We start from the raw sequence: 16,995 nt of genomic DNA on the forward strand, positions 1-16,995 counted from the left end.
GCCAAAGGTAAACCGGGCTAGGCAAGGATTGAAGAGCTTATTCGAGATGCTGAGGGCAACATCCTAATTTGACATTCCAGCCCGGCTAGGATATGTGAGTAATGAGGTGGAAGCGCGAGCTATGGTTTTAAATTTTGGATTTCGGTCGGGATCGAAATTTAAAAATTTCAGCCAAAATTATAAGATTTTCACCGAAATTTCCACCGAAATCTCATTTTCGATTGAAGCTGAAACCGAAATTTAAAACCATGGCAAGAGCCTTATGGTATGGACTTATGTGGTTCGTCACCCATCTATTTGACCCCTTGATCATGGAGGGAGACTCTTCAAACGTCATAGCTTGGGTGAGTGAATCAGCTTCAGGTCCTTGGAAACTCTCAAACATCATTGACAAATTCGAGATTGTTGTAATGGACAGGCCAATGAGTTCACGAAAGCTGGAGTGGAGAAACAACATGTGGAGGAGATTCAACCTACTTTTGCTCAGTCACGCTAGGCTGTAATTTAGGAAGGATTTTTGTACTCCTATGTGTTTGTCATCTAGTGATGGGGGACACCTTGTCCCCATCATCCAATTGTATGGATGTTGATAATCAACAAAGTTACCTCTGTTCAAAAAAAAGGAGGAAGAAAATCAAATAATTCTAGAATTGGCTTGTCCACCCCTACTACGAGCGGTTCAATCTGCTTCACTATTGGCTGAGCATCTAGCTCAATGGTCCAGGCTTTGTTGTTCAACATAGAGGTCGGAGGTTCGTTCCCAACTTACCTACCAAAAAATTTTCAAAAAGCTAAAGAATGATAAAAGTATGTTTCTCCCCGATAAACCCTTTTTTTTTTTTTTTTTTTGCAGATTGGAGTGTGTTTGTTACACAGTCATAGACTACTGTTGCTTCATGGTCATCTAGATTCTAGATATAGGTTCGTTTCTTTTACTTCTGTGTGTGTGTATGGATGTTGCTTGAGACATGAGCAAGGAAATATTTCCCTGCAACCTGCGGATCACCGTGCTTCTTCTCATCATTCAAAGGGCTCTAATAATGTGATAATGCAATCTCCCTTTACTTATTTAGTGTATTCACCAATAAAGTACCATGCATATCAACACATTTGTTTTGATGTGGAGTGGGGAGGATCTAATCAAGCCTTTTCGCTTAATTTGGCTATGATTAAACCTTCTAACTTGCGTGTTCCTGCTCGTGAAATATTTTATTTCTAATATGATCTTATTAATTTGCGTCATGGTCGGTCTAAGCGACATGATGTAAAGTGGTTGCTTGCTTTGCTTTACTTTTTACTGAACAATAGATTGAGATCAATTTTGAAAACTCCTAACTTGATCTGGACTAGATTTCATTTGAGTCAATTTCATGTTGACTTGAAACTGGATGGAGCTCTCAATCACGTTTTTTCTTAGTTTAAAACGCTTGTGCTTTTGCCTGAGTTTTCCATTTTTTTTATTACTTGGTCTAGTGCCTTACTCTTTTGAATACTTGGTCGAGTTATTTGGGTTAAAAGAAAAAAAATAAATAGAAGTTACCATTTTAGCTCAACATGGAAACAGCCTCTCTACGAAGCAGGGGTAAGGCTGCGTACATCTAGCCCTCCCCAGACCCCGCAAAGGCGGGAGCCTCGTTCACTGGGCCGCCGTTTTTTTTTCTATTGCGCACCATTTCTATCATGTTTATATCAATGTTTGTAATGTAATATTCGTATATGTTGGCAAAGCAATTCTCTGTATAGCTTCCTGTGTTACATATGTGAAGGTTGTACTGCGTTTTTGCTTTTTTATTAATTTTTGCATTACTTAGAGAACTTCTGTTGTGTCCTGAATCCCGATTAATAATTGTTCATAATCATTAACATGCTTTCTATTGAAATATATATTATTTGTCTCAATGAATCACATTGGATTACAAACATATGATGAGTAAGGATGAGAACATTAATCAACTCCAAAATTATTTACAAGAGTGCATGAAGGAGCTGACAATTACAAAAGGGATACTGATGAAAGTATCATCAGAGAGAGATTTGATGTGGAAAGAAGTAAAGTAGTTCAGCGAGAAGAACATGTTGCTGAACTGTGAAGTGAATTCGTTTAAGACGAGAATCGAAGCCCTTGACAAAGAGATACTTATCAGGGGGGTCAGATCACAATTCTAAAAGACAGGCTCAGTAAAAAGCCTTTTGACATCCTCTTCAACCCGCATTTAATGAAAGAATTTACTTTAGATTGAACAACAGAGAACCATTCAAATGACTACAGAGAACCATTCAAATGGCCCACACCATAGGATGATCCAAACCGTCCATAAGATGGGACAAAACCTAAATGGGTTGTGCCCCAAATATCATTTCCATAGGGTGTGCCCCTAACCATCCAATCTATAGAGGGTTAGGATCAACCCACTAATGTCTTGTCCCTCTATAGATCGGAGGGTTAGGATCAACCTATGGAAATGATTTTTGGGACACAACTAGGGGTGTAAACGGATCGAATTCGGAGCGGATATGGCTATATACGAATTCGATTACAGTATAATACACTATCCGAATTTGGATTCGGATTCGGATTCGACGGATATTTAATATCTATTACCGAATTCGTATCCGTCGGATATTGTTCGAATTCGGATATTATCCGTATCCGTTTATCCGGTAAATTCAAATATTTTATTGCAGCACTTTATCTCTTTTCTCCTACTTACTCGAATGAATTTTCCAAACCCTAAAACTAGACCTCTACATTCTCTTCACAAAATTAACTCTCAAACCCTAAAATATATGAGATCCTTTTCTTCCTTTTAAAACAAAGGTAGAGAGAGTGAGAGAGAGAGAGGCGATGGGGATGGATGATAGTGTTGATAGTAGTCTTTGGGTTTTTTTTTTTTTTTTTTGTATATGATGGAATGGGTTTGGGTTATTTTGATGGAATGGGTTTGGGCTATTTTTGTTTTTATTTTTATTTTTCTAAAAAGAATATTCACTTTTCTTATAGAAACAAAAGATAGTGTGTCATTACTAAAAATAAATATTAATGATATTATTAATAATAAATAAAAAGGATTTACTTCTCGGATTCGGATGTTAAACGGATCGGATATACCATTTACCAGATTTGCATCCGCTAAGAGCCGGATATCTCGATTCGGATAATATCCGCTTGAAACGGATTCGGATAATATTCGCTTTAAACGGATTCGGATGCGGACGGTAATTGAATTTCCGAATATCCATTTACACCTCTGGACACAACATATTTAGGTTCTAATGAACGTTTGGATCATCCTATAGTTCGGCCTGTATGGTACTTTTTGAAAAATAATGGACCTTTAGGCCTTTCATCATATAAAAACTCTGGTTTAGGGATTCTTCTGCATACAAGGATGCACACGCTAACAGTAGACATTCTGCACTTTTTCAGTCCGTCGTTTTTCTTACAACTTGAGGCCTTCTTTTTTGCTGGTTTTCAATTTGCTCTTAAGCAATATTTTTATCCCAGTACAAATGTCAGTGTGGACTTAATAAATACTATTTTGTATCTAAAAGCATTTATGCAGATTACATAATGTAACTCTGACTAACCATGTTGCAAATTAGATCATATATATTAGAAATAAAATATTTCATGGGCAAGAACATGCAACAGTTGGAAAGGTGTAATCATTGCCAATCTGCAACAAATTTTTTTGTTGTAAGGCAAATCCGCAATGGAAGGGCAGATATAACCCTCATTGTAGGTTAAATACCTATGGATGATTATTTAGTTACATCACGAATGGTCATAGGTGAAAAGCTATCATGGTAGCTGGTTAGCCTTCGATTGAAAATCCGCAACGAACTTCCGTTGCATGGCAAATCCGCAATGGAAGGGCATGTATAACCCTCATTGTAGATTAAATCCCTATGGAGGATCGTATTATGATCGGAAACCACAATGATTTGTGCGGTGAAATCATGATGTATGATCGATAGGAAAGTTAGCCTTTGATAGGTATGAAGCAACGAATGGGGAAATAACCTTCGTTAGGGATTCAAAGAGTAACAAATGGGCAGACAACCTTCGTTGGTGGATCCATAGGACAATGAATGGACAAACAACCTTCATTGGAAGAAAATTACCTGATATAAGATTAGGTTATCATCTGCTCTAAGTCAGATAGCTGTGACGAATGGGTAAATAACCTTCGTCGTAAGATAATTTCCCTACATCATCTGCATAAACATATTTCATGCATTGTTTTCTATCTATATATGTATTTATTTTTTAATAAAATAATTTTTCGCACTCTTTTCGTCGCATGCAAGAGCACGTGCATTAATGGGAAATGGTGTCGATGTTCTGTGATGTCAGTTTATGACTTGGCGTAGGGGGCATCGTTAGGTGGATCCTACCTAAGGATGAGAACAGGTGAGACAATGGCAAGGTGGGAGATGTAACTGAATGACCGGTATTGTGACCGTTTAGAATGGTAGGAGTGGGAAGGGACATCGTCAAGGGCTATGTTGAATGGTCATGATGGATGGTCACATGGAAGTTCTATAAGAATAACCCTTCTCTCCTCTCTGAGGCATTCAATCGAACATCTAGTTCCTGCCATTGTCACACAACACAACGATCTCTTATTGGAAGGTATCAACAGCACTCTCTCTCACCATTTCTTTAATTTTATTTGCATTTTTCATCCTCTGTAACCATCAGAAACAAGCATAGAAGAAAACAAAACCAACAACACAACAAACTACACCATACACGATTAATGATTAGGGGAAAGAAAATAAAAAATCTGTAACTATCCTTATCAACAACTCTAGATCTAACCATGGTTTTAAATTTCGGTTTCGGTCCCAATTTCGGCCTTGTCCGAAACTGAAATTTCGGCCGAAATCCGAACCGAACTGAAAAATTGAGGAAAAGACGCCGATTCTGTGTCATTATCAAATCTAAGGTGAGTTAATATCATTTGCAAAGAGAAGATGGGTGATTTAAACAAGAGAGGTGTGTCTCTGTTGATGATTAATTGATTACCTGAACGTAGTCTTACTAGTGGTAAGCATATATCGAGGCAATTTGGCTATAGACATGGATATGTTGTCCCCAACACAAATGAAATTATAGTGGATTTCTAGCTATCTAAGGCTTTTATTTTATTTTTTTCCTTCTCACATGTGTTGAGCTATTACTTGTAAGTTTTGTGTTGGAAACTTCATCTCTTTGTTGCACAATATAATTGGCCCGAGTGATTTCACCTCCCCTTGTAATTTGAACAAGCTAGGGTTAGTATGGTTTACAATATGGCTTTTTTTGGGTTAGGAACTTTCACGAGTCCCTCGCCTCCTTACCATCTAACATGAATGGCTTCAAAAGCGGAATTTACAGACTTATCCTTTTTGTTGAATGACATAAATACCCTTCTTTACAAAGTTATCTAATTTTCTAGAATTAAAATGCGTACTAATTTTACCAGTCCAGATAAAAGAAAATGAATTTTTTAACATTTGGCACTTTTTGATATGATTACGAGGGAATTAGAAATTAGTTTCATTTAAAAGAAAATGAACCCACTGATCTTGCAACTAAGATCTCCATTCGGTCCAGATCACTAAGCAGATCAACGGTCTAGATTGAGTCATGGTCATTTCTGTTCATCAAGATGAGATCATTTTGCTAGTAAATCTATAGTGGTAGGGCCTTGTTTATTTTATAGATAAACCTTTTTTTTGGGGATAGATAAACGTATTTAACTACTTCATTTGGATTTGTACTGGATAAACCGTTAACCGAACCCAAATCGAACCGGTCAAAATCGGTTCGGTTTGGTTCAGTTATACCCCCGATCGGTTTGGTTACGGTTTGGATTTTCTCCAAACCGATGTGATTGGTTCGGTTAAAAAAAACACCATAAACCAAACCAGACCGAACCATGTGCAGCCCCAGCATTAGCTCCGTTTGGTTGCCATAATCTTTTTGGTTCTTGGGACTTTTGTGGAATTTCCGCAGGAAACCCACGTTTGGTTGCTGGGCCCAAATAATCCCAGGAACCAAAATAACCCCACACGAAACCCTACCCTGGAAAAAAAATACTCCCAGGAACCAAAATGATCACATAAACCAAAAATAAGCTTTGGGAAGAATTTTTTTCTTCCCAACAGTTCAAGAGCACGTGCATTAATTGGAACTGGTGTCGATGTTCTGTGATGTCAGTTTATGACTTGGCGTAGGGGTAGGGGGCATCGTTAGGTGGATCCTACGTAAGGATGAGAACAGGTGAGACAATGGCAAGGTGGGAGATGTAACTGAATGACCGTTCAGAATGGTAGGAGTGGGAAGGGACATCATCAAGGGCTATGTTGAATGGTCATGATGGATGGTCACATGGAAGTTCTATAAGAATAACCCTTCCCTCCTCTCTGAGGCATTCAATCGAGCATCTAGTTCCTGCCATTATCACACAACACAACGATCTCTTATTGGAAGGTATCAACAGCACTCTCTCTCACCATTTCTTTAATTTTATTTGCATTTTTCATCCTCTGTAACCATCAGAAACAAGCATAGAAGACAACAAAACCAACAACACAACAAACTACACCATACACGAATGAATGAATAATGATTAGGGGAAAGAAAATAAAAAATCTGTAACTATCCTTATCAAGAACTCTAGATCTAAGTATCTAACCATCCGTATCTTTATCGACGATGTTGGCCGTTCTCCTGACGTACTGAAAACGAACTAGGAAACCCTCAACTCGATCATGGATCTCCTTGATCAAATTTGCAAACCGGGGGTTCTCCCAGGTCCCATCCATCCATCCACCTAGTAACATCTAAATTGACTCTTTTTCTTCTTCTTTTTTTCCCCAACCCCCACCTCTTAGTGGATGAACATATCCTTTTACCAATGAGCTAGAGGCTCAACCCCAGCATCTAAATGGGCTTTGTCTAGCATAATGTCAGTGGAATGATTTTTATGTGGATGGTCACCTCTAGAGCTACTCACCTACTCATGTATGTAGGTAGCTAAGCCAATTGCATCGAGCATAGTTTTAGGATATTTTATATTCGAGAGTAACTACTTTTTTATTTTCTTTTAATTATTTTCTAAACCAAAAGTAAGAGGGGGTCATAAGCTGAAGGTCACTCACGCAAAAAACCAGCCGCAGGGCATCTCAATGGATTCATTCAACCACTGAATTTGTAATTTCATTATTTTTTGGACTTTTCAGTTCTATTGTAAATGAAATTGGGTGACCTGGATCCAATGGGTTGCCCTTCACTTTAACATCCCTTCAAAAGTAATGAGTATATATTAGGACTGCACAAAAAACCGGCCAAACCGATAAACCGAACCGAACCGGGCCTTTTGGTTAGGTTTGGTTCGTTTTTTCTCGGTATTGGTTCGGTCACGGTTTAGAATTTTACCGAACCGAACCGGGCCTTTTGGTTAGGTTTGGTTCGTTTTTTCTCGGTATTGGTTCGGTCACGGTTTAGAATTTTACCGAACCGATCCCATTGGTTCGGTTCATGGTTTTAGAGTTTTAATCCGAAAATTAACCGAACCGAACTGAGAAATGGAGGAAAAGACGAACCGATATTGTGTCATTATCAAATCTAAGGTGAGTTAATATCATTTGCAAAGAGAAGATGGGTGATTTAAACAAGGGAGATGTGTCTATACCAATTTCATGTATTCAAAAGGCGAGTTAATATCTGTTGATGATTAATTGATTACCTGAACGTAGTCTACTAGTGGTAAGCATATATCGAGGCAATTTGGCTATAGACATGGATATGTTGTCCCCAACACAAATGAAATTATAATGGATTTCTAGCTATCTGAGGCTTTTATTTTATTTTTTTCCTTCTCACATGTGTTGAGCTATTACTTGTAAGTTTTGTGTTGGAAACTTCATCTCTTTGTTGCACAATATAATTGGCCGGAGTGATTTCATCTCCCCTTGTAATTTGAACAAGCTAGGGTTAGTATGGTTTACAATATGGCTTTTTGGGTTAGTAACTTTCACGAGTCCCTCGCCTCCTTACCATCTAACATGAATGCCCTCAAAAGCGGAATTTACAGACTTATCCTTTTTGTTGAATGACATAAATACCCTTCTTTACAAAGTTATCTAATTTTCTAGAATTAAAATGCGTACCAATTTTACCAGTCCAGATAAAAGAAAATGAATTTTTTAACATTTGGCACTTTTTGATATGATTACGAGGGAATTAGAAATTAGTTTCATTTAAAAGAAAATGAACCCACTGATGTTGCAACTAAGATCTCCATTCGGTCCAGATCACTAAGCAGATCAACAGTCTAGATTGAGTCATGGTCATTTCTGTTCATCAGGATGAGATCATTTTGCTAGTAAATCTATAGTGATAGGGCCTTGTTTATTTTATAGATAAACCTTTTTTTTTTTTTTGGATAGATAAACGTATTTAACTACTTCATTTGGATTTGTACTGGATAAACCGTTAATCGAACCCGAATCGAACCGGTCAAAATCGGTTCGGTTTGGTTCGGTTATACCCCCGATCGGTTTGGTTACGGTTTGGATTTTCTCCAACCTGATGTGATTGGTTCGGTTCAAAAAAACACCATAAACCGAACCGGACCGAACCATGTGCAGCCCTAGTATATATTATCAAAATAGGGCTGTAGTGCAGCTCCGTTTGGTTGCTGGAATTTTTTGGTTCTTCGGACTTTTGTGGAATTTCCGCAGGAAACCCACGTTTGGTTGCTGGGCCCAAAATAATCCCAGGAACCAAAATAACCCCACACGAAACCCTACCCTGAAAAAAAAAATACTCCCAGGAACCAAAATGATCACAGAAACCAAAAATAAGCTTTGGGAATAATTTTTTTCTTCCCAACAGTTCAAGCAACCAAACTAATGGGATTTTTATTTTACCGGGATTTTTATTTTACCAGGTACTTCCAGGGAGTTTTTTTTCCCACCAATCTCCCAGGAAGTTTTTTGTTCCACAAAAATCCCAAGAACCAAAAAAATTCTGGCAACCAAACGGCTGCTGTTCTAGGAATTGGCCCCCTTGTTTGAATAATTTTATTTTGAAAAAACCTGTGGGATGTTCTCCTTTTGGTCACTGCTACTATAAAATGCCTGGAGAATTCCAAAACATCAAGCAGTAATATCATCTCAATTTTTGTTTTTCATTTCATTTCCTTAAATTGTAGCAAATACAAATTGTTAGGTCTAAAATCGGTAACAGGTTATGGTAGGGCCGGAAGGGCTGATTTGACAAGCCACGGCTAGAGTGCTGGTGGAGTCCTACGCTGCACAAGGGCACAGACAAGAAGACAAAGGGTCAGAAAACCGACCCGGAGTGGTGCTCCGGACGGACGCTTCGACACTCAAGTCAGTATAAGCAGGAGTGCAGAGCAATGTCAGAGCAAAACACTAAGGGTCTTAGATTTTGTCAGAACCCTCACCACGTGTCAACAGCCGGTTGGTCGTATATTTTGGACCCCATCACAAATCAAGTGCCTAAGAAAGGGCTAGGCTCCCTCTCTATGTGAAGGCCAAATTTGCCATGAACAGAATACTTATTTCAGTGCTCCTTCGTAAGCAAGGAATGTAGACATGAACAGAATTAGGAAGCTAATAATCCTTTTTAGGTACCATTCAACCATGGCTGAAGTGTTTCGCAGGGACTGGTGATGGAGGAAATAGTCTGCTTTCCCTTACTGAACGCCAAATTCGCCATGAATGTAACTGTTGCTTTGGTGATCCTACATGTGCAGCAAATGCAGATATAAACATCTCTAGACATCTAATAATCCTCTTACGCCATGTATGTTTTGGATTTTGAAAGTTGATTTCGAGTCCAAAACCGACTATTTGGACTCAGATTTCAATTAGTTTTGAGTCCAATTATCATTTTTGAACTCAAAATCAATTATCAAAATTTAAAACGAACAGGGCCATAGGGTAAAGAATTGTAAAAGCTAATGAAAGTTGGATCTTGATTTATGAACTAGGAAAAGAGTAGTCTGTTTGCTTAGTAGTATCATTTTCTTCAGTTCATTTGTTCTGTTAAGGGGAAGTCAAAAGGACGTCGTTTGTATAAAACATTTGGGTTGCAGAGGAATGCTTCAATACGGGCATGTGTTGCTGCCAAAATCCACCGTCAATAATGCCCGGCAATCCACGACAGGTAAACACAAGGGAAAATTCAAGGTCTTGCACAAATAAGATGGAGAAAATATCCATACCAAACAACCGTGACCGCAATGGGAGCACAAGGAAATAAAAGCACAAAGCAACCACAAGACAAGAATATATAGAAAAGAATATACGTGATTCACTACAATGGGCTACATCCATAGACAAGGCAACCACAAGACGAGAACACTCTTTTCTTAGAAAGAACACTAACTTATACTTAGGATCAAGCGCACAACTAAAGATAAAGGCCCTCTTCAGTTGACTACACATTCCTTGAATGCCCCATCATAAAGAAGTTAATCCCAAACTTGGGAAATGTGGTGATTTCATATCACCAATCCAACAGCATGAACCCATCGTAATACAAGGAGGGTCCCACCTTTGATTGATCTGAACCATCCGCTTGATAGACCTTGCTTTGGATCTCCTGTGGCCCAAAATCAACTTTATTTTTGTCGTTGATTCAGATCAATCAGATACTGGCCCACCATGCCATAATGGGTGCCCTCATTGTATGGCAATGAATTCATGTCATTCATCTGTATTGCAAAAAATGTTAATTTGTAGCAAGCTCAGTGATTAATATATTAGATTTCTTACCCGTGAAAGCCATGGATTCTGTTAGCAGCAAAACAACCACCAGTAGGAGGAGAAGAGAAGAGAGAAAGACTGAGTATTTCATCACGTAAGATCTGGCTTTTATCGATTCAGATGGGTAAGGAGGAGGCCTGACCTTACCATATTTATAGGGGTGTTTTGCTTTCTTTGAATTAGTATTTGATCAACAAAGGCAGCTTCGGAAAAGTCCATGTATGAGTTTCTTATCACCGTTAAAACAAAGACCAAGCAAGTAATGACAATGGGCCCCAACTGACCAGACTTGCTTAGTTGCTTGACTATTTAATGTGGGGAAATAATATCACCACTACCGTATTTTGATGACCACACTCCTCACTTTATTAAAAAGTACGGTATGGCCCGCACCATAGGACGATTCAAACCGTCAATTAGATGGGCCACAGCCTAGATAGGTTGTGCCCCAAAAATCATTTCCATAGGTTGATCCCAACCCTCCGATGTATAGATGGTTAGGATCAACCCTCTAATATTCAGTCCCTCTATAGATCAGAGGGTTAGGATCAACCTATGGAAATGATTTTTGGGGCACAACCAATCTAGGCTGTGGCCCATCTAATGGACGGTTTGGATCATCCTATGGTGCGGGCCATACCGTACTTTTTAATAAAGTGAGGAGTTTGATCATCAAAATACGGTAGTGGTGATATCATTTCCCTTTAATATGTGATTGGGCTCTTCCCCATGGGAATAGTAAGTCCGCCTTCTTATCACCATCTAATCTTAACGAGTCCAAGACAATACAGTCATATAAAGACTTTAAGGTGTAGGATCTCGACATTGGAGTATAACATTCATATTTTAATGACATGAAATTCTAAGTTTCAATTGCTCTGTGCTTTTTCATACAATCCATTTTCAAGTTTTCAAATGACTCGATGGTCAATGCCGTAATCGGCAATTCTTGCATTTTTTTGGCAACATTTCTACACAGATTTTCTTTCTTATTATCTTTAGGATTTTAAGGCCCTGTCTGTTTTTCATTTTGATAACCGATTGTGAGTCCAGGACTGATCTTTGGACTCAAAATTACATCTAGGCCTTGTCTGTTTTGAATTTTGATAACAAGTCCAAACTGATTAGGGAAATGATATCCCCCTGACGATAAAATCTCTCCCTTTAACGTTATTCGTTAAGTTTTTGAAGGCAAATAAAAACATTGAAGGGGGTGAATTTATCCTCAAGCAGGATTATTGGACTCACAATCGGTTCTTAAAATCCAAAACAAACAGGGCCTAAGTGAAACTGTACTTTATTCTTTAGAAGCCCTGCAAACAATGACTTAGAAGTTCCAGCTGCTTACCCTTTGGACTCTCAATATTTTTCCATAAATTTGGGTGGCCAAAAGTGGAAGTTTCGATTGTCTAATTGAGTGTGATTTTTCTCTCTGAAATCTCCATGGACAAACAAACTAAATCCTGCCGAATTCATGCAGATGAGCCAATTGTAACGTCTCAAATTGATGAATCTCATTCATAATATCATTCCACAACATCAAAAGTAGTAAGAAGAATCCCACTATGATTTGTAGACACAGACACAAGTGTCGCATTTCGATACGGACACGGAGTGTCAGACACGGCAAACCCCCAAAATTTAGAAATAGAGACACGGCTAAATCATAAATAGGAGCACAGAAAGCCAATAGGATACAATAAATATAATATTGGAATAAGAGTTTGTTTAGGGTTTTGGGTTTAGGAGAGGGGATATAACATCAAATATATGTTAAAGAAGAGTTAAAAGAAGCGTTTATAATATAAGAGTTAATGATAAAAGAGGTAAACACAATATTCAATAATAAAACATAATGTCACACTTAACACGGTACAAAAAATGTGTTAACACACCTACATTAAGTCTTTGACACTTCCATTAGTACATTACAAGTGTCTAAAGGAGTGTCGAAACATGTGGACACAGGAGCCGTGTCTACAAAAAATATTGCTGACACCCGACACTTGTGCCAGCAATAACTTTAAAGTGTCGGCTAAATCATAGGAATCCCCGTAACTCGAGCTTCTAATTAAGCACAGATTTACAACTAACAATATAATAACCTGGCTTACCTTTGACAATTGAGAGATCGGGAACTAGCCTGAGGCTACGGAGCTAAAATACGACTCCTCTGGGGTTGAATATTTCAAGCTGTAATTTCTTTTGTTTGAATTTCTGGTTGGGTCTGCTTAACCCCAAATTACCGATAAAAAAAAAAAAAAAAAAAAAAGCACTCAATTTTGTGTTATTTTAACTGAAAATTTATTATGCGTGGCACAAACCACCCTTATTTCATTTTATTTTTTTTGTTAAAAGTATACTCAGCATTTTTATCATAATTGGGCCGGCTAACATACAAATAGTGTATCTGATCTCATCAAGATATTTTTAGAAAAATCTGCACAAGAATCAAGCAGGAAAACTCTTGCCTACTATGTGCATTATACTACGGCACAAAGTAAACACATTGTGGACACTCAAGCATACTCCTTGGTTATGATTCGGTTATTAAAGATTTTAACTCTTCCCTGAATGCAGGAACTTTGTCCTCTCTTACAATCATGGCTAGTCCAGTTAACCTGTAACTCCTTATCTCATGAGAGGCCGACTGTTGGGTGGGCAGGGGAAAAGTGAATGACCATGAACTGAGCTTATGAAAAATTTCATCTTCTAGCCTAATATATATAACTTCTCGAGGATCCGTTCCTTGGGTCATTTTTTCTCCCGTAAATTTTTGTGATGAGCAGATAAAACTTAAAGCGGAAGGATTCCCGAAGCTCCTGAGTTGGCTCATCTTCTTTTGCCCACAAGACTTCATCAAAGAGGGAATCATGTAGAGGAGGTAAAAGCTGAGGAGGAAAGTTCACCACACGTTGAGATACCAAGAGACCCACTTCTTGTGCTTGTTCTCCCAACAGTAACTTTAGGCCATCTGTGACATCTCTCTCCCTGCAAACTTGATTAAGAAACTCCTTAAGATCCCAAATGCATTGATGATCTTTGTATCGACCTAGGTTAAGGGCAGTCATGACAGAACATAGCCCATTATCTTCCTCGTCATCTATCTTAATAACTGTCCCGACTGTCGTCTGTCCCTAAATCAACAAAACCACTCAAATCCAAGTGCTTATCATCAAGATACGACTGAAGTGAAATCTTCACTCCGGGTGTGGGTTCAAAGAAAGCGAAATCCGCCTGGATGATACCTTCCTCCTCTTCCTCATCAGAAGACTTGAACCGTTTGGTCCTCTTCTTCAAAGTGTGGCCAACCAATATCTTGCCTTCGACAACTGCCATCTCGACGTCTTCCATGGTGATTAGATCCTTTTGCCCAGCTTCCTTTTGTTCCTGAAAAAAGCAAAAAATGCATAGGTTTTCATTGCTTAGTGGATATCGAGCATTGTCTACCCTCTTATTTGACTATGGATATGGATCTGGGGTAGTTCTAAGTAATCCTTCCTGTTCTAACTCTTCTCTTTCTCTCTGCTTTGACTATGGGGATACCATGCCCATTACGGGATACGATGTGTCAAAGAGCAGATGCTGTCCATCTTCGGAGGAAGGATTTACTGCTGAGACCTGATAAGCATGTTGAGGGTTGTTCGTGTGGACTGCCAAACTAGATAGTAGCATGATCGAAGCCCAGATTGAGTGATTGCTCGAACGGGGTACCGTGACGTGAATAGGTCCACCTCATTTCGTTTTCATTCTTGTAAAGTCGTTCTTCTTGTGAACATATTGCCTAAAACAATGATATGTAGGATGACAGGTGTCATGACAAGAGAAAAGGAAAACAATTTTAGAAGAACTCTGAGAATTCTCATATGGGTAAACGACCAACATAACACTATACGGGTATAAAATTTAAGGAAACTTTAAATATGTTAAGAATGATCGCCGACTCTTGCATAGACAAAGGGTTTGGACGCACACAGCTGGAAGAGTTGGGCTGGTGCATGTAGTGACGGACTCACGCGGGCCAGCAATACCTCATGTAAGAATGAGATGGAAACCTTGGGTTCACTGGTCACTTTCTGGGAATTTAGGAGCATAAAACGAGTTCGAATTTTATAAAATCAGTAGCATGCATTCCCAAATCAGTATAAACATAACATAATAATCAAAACTCAGCTAAGGTTTTCAAAGAAATTCTAATGTTTAGAGTTCATTCAACAAAAGAAATTAGTTCATCCCAAACACGTTCCAGACAGTAATCCCAAAAGATAACAGCTAATGAATAAAATCATATCTTAATTCAAATTTGTCATAGAAATCATATCTATAAAAAAAAATCATGGCCCAAAAAATATACTAACGGGATATGGGAGCAATGGTGGGTGGATGGATGGATCGGTGTAGGTAATTAAGTGACAAGGGTTATGGAATGATTAGGTAAGAGTTGTAAGAGTGGTGAGAAAGGTTTCGAGGGGAAGATGTGTCGGGAATATATGCCTTGATCGTCTGTTGCAAGATAACTCCGAGAGACAAACGAGAGAGTGCTAGAGGGAAAGAATGACCGATCTCAGCCAAGACAAGGAGAAATGAAGGAAAGAATAATCAAGATAAAAAAAAAAAAAAAAGATCACGATCAAAGAGATCAAAAATCAAGAAACGATCAAGATTACGAAGAGAAAAGAAGATCAAGATCTAGAAAATAACAAGATCCAACAAAGATCAAGATCAAGAAAAGAAAAGGGGATCAAGATCGAAGAAAGGTCAAGATCAAGAAAAGGGAAAAAGAAGATAAAGGAGGAGAAAGATAAGGGAAAATAGGGGGAATGGTTTATAAACCCAACCGGAAAGGGTGAAGTGAAAACTGAAAAGAGGAGAAAATGAATGTAGGGGTGTCAGAAAGGAGAGGAGGGGAGGTGAAAAGGAGGGAAGGGAAGGGGGAGAATACCTTGTGGCGAGGAGCTCCTTGAGCTTTCTTCAAAACATCCAAAAATTCTTCTAGGTCTTTTAAATAGGGGCCGAAGGGTTCTTTGCCAAGGTTCGCACTTACTAAAACCAAACTAAAAATAATAAGTCCGAACTTACTAAAAAATTGTATGTTGTACTTACTAAAAAATAATAAGTTCATATTTTGAATTACTGATATGTTTGGGCTTTTGTAATGGGCCATGAGTAATGGGTAATGGACCATAGGCTGATGTAGACATCCCTCACATCTAGGTTAAATAAATGTCACTAAATTTAAAGAAAATTCACCATAAAAGAATAAAATAATGCAAGTCCAATATAAAACAACTGAATCTACTGAGTAAGACTGTTGAATTACATTAGTGTGTATGCTTTCAAGAAGCATTCATATAGGAAACATCTTTTAGAGTTTGTATTTTAATAAGAAATTGTGTTTATTTTTGCTTTTACCCTTGAATTTTAATTAGCTTAAAAGCCGTCATTAAAGAGAGTTTTAATTGTGTTAAGAGAAGTGCTATACATTTATTAGAGCTACCCTTCGAAAGAAGTATATATATATATATATATATATATATATATATATATATATATATATATATATAGAGAGAGAGAGAGAGAGAGAGAGAGAGAGAGAGAGAGAGGTTGTAGGATTTAGGTTATGCAAAAGAGGAGAGTAAGTATTGAAGTCCCCGGAGAAAATGGTATAGGTGAAGAAGAGCTAAAGTTTTTGCTATTGTTTTTGGCCTTTGAGGGGTTCTTGTACAAGTGAAGAAGTATTCGAATGAACGTGAAGAAGCATTCGAATAAACGTGAAGAAGGATTTAAATAAAGATATTTTCTTCATTCTCTGCTCTTCGTTTTCTTCTACTAATTTTGGGTTGTTTGTTGTGAGTGCACTAAGAGTGGTCGTACTTGCACTTTTCATTAATGATTCAAGAACGAACAATATGGGTCTCCACACTTGTACGTTTCTTGAGAGAAAATATTGAGAGTCCGCACTCATATGTTCTCGCATGTACAAAACTTGTGAGTTTGATTGGTCTTCGTGATGTTGAACTTAACAAGTGTGGTATCAGAGCGAGAATGATTCTTTAGGAGAAGTAGTGCTCAAATCATGTACACCGATCCAATATTCTAGGAGTAGTCAATCATGAATGTACATTGTTAAAGAAGATTATTCTTAAAAAAGATTGTAGGCTACGAGAGTTTCTCGTTGTCAAGGAAACTAAACCACTCCAACTA

At 38.1% G+C, this 16,995-nt stretch overlaps 1 long non-coding RNA gene and 1 pseudogene across 1 annotated transcript; both read right to left on the bottom strand.

The window, feature by feature from the left end:
* Positions 1 to 9,169: 9,169 nt before the first annotated feature.
* On the bottom strand, positions 9,170 to 10,955 carry LOC143864001 (uncharacterized). The gene is made up of 3 exons (XR_013241056.1): positions 10,801 to 10,955; positions 9,465 to 9,764; positions 9,170 to 9,308 (listed from the first exon to the last, which is right to left on the bottom strand). It is a non-coding gene; the product is annotated as an uncharacterized LOC143864001 (long non-coding RNA).
* Positions 10,956 to 13,327: 2,372 nt separating this feature from the next.
* LOC143863328 (protein BCCIP homolog pseudogene) lies at positions 13,328 to 14,466 on the bottom strand (annotated as a pseudogene).
* Between the last annotated feature and the right edge of the window lie 2,529 nt (positions 14,467 to 16,995).

This window comes from Tasmannia lanceolata, unplaced genomic scaffold (genome assembly GCF_043159265.1).
Source record: "Tasmannia lanceolata isolate RefF3 unplaced genomic scaffold, GAP_Taslan_0.1 ptg000044l, whole genome shotgun sequence".
Classification (NCBI taxonomy): Eukaryota; Viridiplantae; Streptophyta; class Magnoliopsida; order Canellales; family Winteraceae; genus Tasmannia; species Tasmannia lanceolata.